The 7,370-nt window shown below is 34.2% G+C and overlaps 1 long non-coding RNA gene across 3 annotated transcripts in view; it reads right to left on the bottom strand.

Moving 5' to 3' along the window:
• Positions 1 to 4,866: 4,866 nt before the first annotated feature.
• LOC117119678 overlaps positions 4,867 to 7,370 on the bottom strand; it is a 4,478-nt gene continuing 1,974 nt past the window's right edge. For all 3 annotated transcript variants that reach the window (XR_004447228.1, XR_004447229.1, XR_004447227.1), the window contains 2 exons: positions 6,193 to 6,273; positions 4,867 to 5,075 (listed from right to left, as the gene is read on the bottom strand). This is a non-coding gene — a long non-coding RNA (uncharacterized LOC117119678). The remainder of the gene's footprint in view (positions 5,076 to 6,192; positions 6,274 to 7,370) is intronic.

Genomic DNA, 7,370 nt, shown 5'->3' with positions numbered 1-7,370 from the left:
CAAAGATACCCTCTTAATTTCACAAAAGAGTGGGTTCTTTTTCAAACAAATACATCCTGCCTAATATATGTGTGTTTAGATTAGATCTTTTGCTTTAACTTTGGAAACTGAGATCATTTTAGATACTATTTCTGTATAAACTAATTTTTTTTCCATATTACTGTAAACCTAATGGTTTTGATAAATTTAATCTGCACTACGGAATTTCCAATAAAAAAAAGAAAATTAATTAAAAAGACCATAGATTAAAAATAAGTAAGGCATAACATATTTTTAATCTATGTTAAAGCATAACTATTTTTACATAATGAAATGTAGTAAATCAAATTATTATTTGTGGCTTTTATTTATTAAATCAATTAAGAACATAATCTCAAAACAAAATTTAATGACAAGAAAGATCGACGTTTCGGGTCCATCATGGAACCATTCTCAAGATCAAGTAAATTGAAAAAAACTAAAAACAAAAATGCCAAGCAGTGACAGTATGTAAGTAATTAATTCACATATCAATAGGGCCTACTGTGTGGAGCCACAATGGAGCTAAGCAATAATTAGCCCTTCTTAGCAGATTAACTAGATAAACAGTTTGGGTAGGTTTCAGTTCTTTGATCAAAAGCATTTCTTTAAATAAACAATTAAACTTGGATTTGCACTTAGATAAAACCTTGAAATAATTAACAGTTTCAGTAGCTAATATAATGATCTTTTAAATGTTGTCCTATGTTACCTTTACTGTGCATAATCATTTCTTATTTAAATGTTGTCCTATGTTACCTTTACTGTGCATAATCATTTCTTATTTAAAATAGAATTATTTAATCAATCAGTAACTTGTGTTTTTTTAATGAAATTAATGATTTTCTTTAAAAAGATGCTACCCAATGCGAGACCTTTTTTATACCTTGTTTGACAAACTCGCTGACTATTGTACATTTTACTGTACTGTTTTTCCGTTTTAAAATGTTTGTGCTCGTTAGCAATTTAGATTTGTTGTTGATGTTATCCATGACAGTAATACGTACCGCAAAATGCCAGGCCTCTGAAAGTCCCCATAGTTGGTATTCGCCACGTTATTGGAAATTTTTATTTCAAATTTCGCGAAAATGGTTTATAAAATTCCCTGCAAGTTCGTCGTTCAAAACTGGTGCCGAATCAATGTTTTAGAGCCTCCCATCAGAGCCATTAATAATAATAATAATATTAATAATTTGCCGCAAATATAGTAATAATATCTAATAATATTAATAATTTAAAAAAATACTTAGACCTACTGTACTCCCAGAGCTACTCATAGGAGCTAAAAACTAATTTATTTTAGTTCTCAAATATGCATATTCTTTATGTTGATTTATTAATTAAAATTTTGCTACAAGGTATTTTACAACATTTGTTTATTTATTTATTTTATTTCTTTAATTTTATAATTGAGGGCCATTTTTTATTTCTTGATTCAATTCTTGCTTATACAGTATTTAAATATTTGAAGATTAAAAAAAATATATATCATTTCTATTACCGAATTTTTCATTGGGGCCATTTTTATCTACCTGTCATATGGGGCCATTTTTTCCGGGGCCATTTTTTCCGGGGCCATTTTTTCTGGGGCCATTTTTCCGGGGCCATTCTTACCATTCAGAAATTATCATCGAGGACCCATTGAAAATGCTATAAAAAAAAAGCAAAGGACATACCTCGTGCTCAAACGCTGACGTACAAACCACGTCAACGAGCCACTGGTCACTACCTATCACCCTAGGTTACCACCACTAAGGGCTATAATTCAGAAACATATGCCCATTCTACAGACCACAGAACGTCTTAGGTCTGTTTTTCCGGATACACCGTTCATTAAGAGACAGCCACCTAACCTTCGTGATATATTAGTACGATCTAAATTCAAGAGGCAAACTAACTCTTGCGACAACCGTAATTTTGGTAGTCATCTTTGTGGTTCATCATGCAAAACATGCTCCTTGCTTGATTCTGCACAATCATTCAAGAGCAACCAAACTAACCACATATTTCGGATAAGGCAATCAATTAATTGCCTCACCAAAAATGTCATTTATCTCATATATTGTAATATTTGTGGTAAACAATATGTCGGAGAAACAAAAAACACTCTCCGTGAAACAAAAAACATTCTCCGTATGAGAATGACACAACATAGATCAGCTATCAGAACATCTAAGCTTGATCAACCAGTAGCCAAACATTTCAATTTAGCTGGTCATTCAATTTCAAATTTCAGAGTGATTGCAATTGATTTAGGAACGTTCTCCCAGTACACTAAATTAAACCAATGGCATTTCAATTTATTCTGGATAAATCATTTGGCTTATTTATTGAGGCTTGCCTCTAAAGTTTAGTTTTGGCCTTCCTGTTTAACTTGTTTAGGCTGTTTATTCTAATCTCACCCAGCCTATTGTTTCCAATCATGCTTGCATAAAATTCTCACTTTATACCATCTAGCTTTTTCTACCCTCACTCACTCGACACTGAGGAAGGACTAGTGTTGTCCGAAAGCTCTATTCTAGTTCTATTTCTGGCTATTTACTTACGTTTACTTTTTAGCTGTTGCTTATCATTTTTGTATCTCTACTGAGATCCAGCCATTGTTTCCCACAGCATTGTTGTTTTTCAGTATTTTGCCTTTTAATCTATATATATATATGTGATATATATATATATATATATATATCAACTTATTGACAGAATAATACCACTGTATGACCACAGTATACATCTGTAATAATTCAGAACATTTTTGTATGTTGATATTGAATTCCACTATAGGGCTACAATATTATCTTGTTTATTGACAGCTTCTTCCACTGTGATCCAACATTACTAACTGTAGACTTACAAGGCGACATCTGGTTTTCAATGGTTTCAACTGGTTTTCAATGCGTTTCAATTCCAACTGGTTCAACTGGTACTCAAAAGGTTATGAGGTCCAACTGCTTTTTTCAACTGGACGCAGGGTTCCCGGAACGCCGCCCTCAGCGGCGAGTGCAAGCACAACTCAGGGTCAAAAGTGGAACGTGAAATTTGGATATGGTTTTGTAGTCAGATTTGCGAGAAAAACTTCAGCTACCGTATTTCTCGACTGAGACGTCAGTAGGAGCTGTAATTTGTATGGCAAGGAGATTGAGCAACCCTTTATTCATATTAAGGGAATTTACGCCCAGAAACTTTGTAATTATTAATATTTTGGTTATTATAGAAAATATTCATTTTTGGTGACGTCACACTCACATTAGTTAGCATGCATACGTCATAAGCTAGACGCAGGGTTCCCGGAAAGCCGCACTCAGCGGCTAGTGCGAAGCACAACTCAGGGTCAAAAGTGGAACGTGAAATTTGGATATGGTTTTGTAGTCAGATTTGCGAGAAAAACTTCAGCTACCCGTATTTCTCGACTGAGACGTCAGTAGGAGCTGTAATTTGTATGACAAGGAGATTGAGCAACCCTTCATTCATATTAAGAGAATTTACGCCCAGAAACTTTGTAGTTATTAATATTTTGGTTTTAATATAAAGTATTCATTTTTTGGTGACGTCACACTCACATTAGTTAGCATGCATACGTCATAAGCTAGATACGTCACCTATTCCTGATAAGGCAAACTTTCCCGGCGTGCTTTTTTCATGGATAAACAAACATCACTGCTTTGCACATGGATGCCTTTCCCAAGCCAGGGCTACAAGAGCCGCATTGTTAGCATTGTATAATACTTAAATAAGGTACCTCTGCAAATGAATTATTCTTAGTTATTTCTTTTTTCTTATTTTTAATTTATTTCTTCCGAAAGTGTACTTTCTATCACATATAATTCCACTGTCTTAGTTAGGCCTAGGCCAACCTACCTAGTCTTATGCCTCATCGTCCGCTACACAGTACATCAGGAGCCCCTCCCCCATACAGTACAGACGTTTGCTAGGTAACAACGTGATTGCACCTTCCTTCCCAGGTGTTCATGTAACATTGACATAATTTTTAGCTAACCAGTTGTGTGTATTTCTTTGTGAAAATGAGTACCGCGGCGTACTCATTTTCACAAAGCATTTGCATCCCCTCTTGGAAAGAGGGATTCGAAATAATTGTCTTCGCTAATTAAATTAATCACCGTAATTTAGCTTACACTTATGAATTTAGGGAGCACTTAAAATGTGAAATAATCATTTCACTACCCGACAAACTCCGAACTTTATTCATTCATTAGGCCTACATAATAGTTTCATATTGCTGTACTATAATATACTCCAACATCACTGGCGCATGGTAACAACCAACTGACTGCAGACCATTTCCGGTCACACATTACTCTCCATAACACAGCACCCCCTAGTTCCGTCATCTCTGGGTTTCAATTCTAATTGGCCAACTGTTATCATTAGTAACTCTAAATCACTGCAATATTTATTTACTTACTCTATCACCAAATGAATTGAAACAACATTTTTGTTATTATTTATTACTGTGCATTTATTATTAAATTCCACCAACAGTTACAATTATTACATACTTTGACCATTTAAAAATTATTTATCATATTAATATCTAAGTAAATGTAAATTATATATTTCTTTAATACATTCAATGCAATATTTTAAATTTAAGAAAATATATTTAAAAATCAATTATGCACATTTACATTCTATATTTACTCTATACTTATAACAAGATCTATAGTATAGTCATATTGGACGATGAATTAATAATATAAAAATAACAATATGCAATTATTACTACTGTACACTTTATTACATTGTGTATAGTGAGCAAATTTATAAATACATTAAGGATTAAATTAAATGATTATTGATGATTACAATGCAATTGTTTTATTTAATTTAAAAAAAACCCTGAATTTAGAAAATATAAATAAATCAATTATGTGCACTTTGCAGAAAGGTAAACTAAAAAACAAAAACAGAGCAATTAATTACTTTTTAACTTGTCAATTATCTTTTGTTAAGTATGTACCGATCTGAGTGGGAGCTTTCTACAGCTTTCACCTCCTTGGTAATGCCGTATGATCACAAATATTGTTGCTTTTTGAAACATTCTGAAAAAGAAATTGAAATACAGTATCACCTATTATTTGAAAAAAAAAAAAATAACATGGTTTAACTTGATTTAAAACAATGCATTGCTAGATATAGTGTGCTTTCATTGGCTGTGAGCTCTTATAATAATAAAATAATAATAATAATAGTAGACTTAGGGCAAATAGAACAATTTGTTAGATTTATCACTCCCAATAAATAAAATAAATAAAAATAAAAATTTCTTTTGCTGCATTATTTATTTTAACAGCTTAAAAAAATATGATGCAATTTTGTGACTGGAAATACATTTTCTTTAAAAACAATAAAATTAAACTTGTAAATATTCTTGGAAATAAAAACAGTACCTCCATCATCAATTAAAAAAAAGCAATATTCTGTTAAAAAAAACAAAAAAGCCCTTATATTAGCATATTGTTAGGCCCTCATTGGATTACTGCCTATGGAACACAAACTCCAGCTCCCTGGGGTAGTATTCTATAACGCTGCAGCAGATACATCAGCGCATGTTGGTACAGGCTATTTAACTCTACCAGGTACCCACTTATACTCCTGGGTAGAGAGAAGCAATGCAGATAAAATGCCTTGCCCAAGGACACATATGAAATAAACAGTGAGGGGATTGAAACCCTGACCCTGCGCCAAACCACTTCTACTTATTGACCAAAGCCAGTGGCAATGGACCTTAAGGGCCCCGTATATTAATCAGCTTTTTTCTGCAGGATCATAGACCCTCCTTCAAACCATGTGTCATAAATCAGCCATGTGTTAACACATCAAAAAAAGTCAGTCACCAGGGCAAACTGGAGCTTCTACCCCATACCTCTATCTGTGCCCTGCACGAGGCCCTGGCGAAGTATGTGCTTTACAACTACCTGGAGCCCTATGTTTTATTTTACTCATCATTGAGCATTAGGAATACAGTAGTACAGGATCTATGTGCTACTGTATCAATCAATCAAACTCTACTGTAGGCCTACAACACAAAATACCCAAATAATCATGCCGAAAATCTTCCCTATACCGAATTCGGTCCTGCTACCCGACCTACTCGGGTAATCGATCATCCAATCCCCTGTCACAAGTGACAGGTCAGGTGACAGATTCGCTACTTACCTAAAATTCATTACCCGCTGCCGGCGGCTTGCGAAGGTCGCGTACTAGTGTATTGTAGTTAGGCCTAGGAAGGTTAGTGATCTAGAGTGAGCAAGAGAAATTTTGTTTACAATGGTCAGGCACGGCAAACGTAATGAATAAGCCTACAATCTAGGCTACAACAATCAATACTCTCTTAACATGTTCCTACATTTTCAATAAAAAGGAGTTATAATCGGGAGCGCATGTTTAGGTGTGGTGTGATGTCAAAAAGTGCATTGGCAGTCCGTAACAAACAGAAGCAACTACTGAATTTCCCGCAAATATTTTTTACTGGGAATTGTTGTTCTTGTCTATACCACAGTGTAATTAAAAAGAAAATACAAATTGTGTTCGCACCTAAAAATCGGGAAAATTACGATGCATAACAAACAAAAATAATAAGATTGAACTGAAGCGCCTGGCATCCCAAGACCGAACCATTGTGTGCCCTGTGAAGCTTATTATAATAGTATTTAAACATATTATAACGGTTAGTGCACGTGTTTGAATATTAATATAATATTTAAACATGTTTATTATAACGGTTAATACACATGTTTAAATGTGGTAATGTTTAGGCATGTGTATTTATAGTTATAATACAAAATGAATACCCTGCCGCAAAATGGACGGTTCTAAATCGCCCACGACTCAACTGAGCACATGTGCTTCTCGTTCGTTCGTGACGTTGTGCACTGGCCGTGAGAGCGAGCAATCGTCTGTAAATCGTATGCAACGAAGATACAGAATATCAGTTATAAAATCAATTTAGCATTTGATTTTAATACATGACGAGTTATTCTGTTTCTAAATTCTAACTGTCAACTACATATTCATCACTCGATTCGGAGGCCCTATAAAATAGAGATTTACTACTCTCTGAGCCTAGATTGAAAGAATGTAGGTAAGAATGGCCCCGGAAAAAATGGCCCCGGAAAAAATGGCCCCGGAAAGAATGGCCCAGGAAAAAATGGCCCCGGTAAAAATGGCCCCATATGACAGGTAGGTAAAAATGGCCCCAGTGAAAAATTCGGTAATAGAAATGATATATTTTTTTTTTAATCTTCAAATATTTAAATACTGTATAAGCAAGAATTTTGGGTGTTCGTAATTTTGTAATCTAATACACTGTGATTGTGTAAGTGACAACTAAGTAC

Source organism: Anneissia japonica, unplaced genomic scaffold (assembly GCF_011630105.1).
Source record: "Anneissia japonica isolate Jap-2015-1 unplaced genomic scaffold, ASM1163010v1 scaffold22841_len12919_cov96, whole genome shotgun sequence".
NCBI lineage: Eukaryota > Metazoa > Echinodermata > Crinoidea > Comatulida > Comatulidae > Anneissia > Anneissia japonica.
The sequence above is the reverse complement of the archived record's forward strand: the minus strand, read 5'-3'. Positions and strand labels throughout refer to the sequence as shown.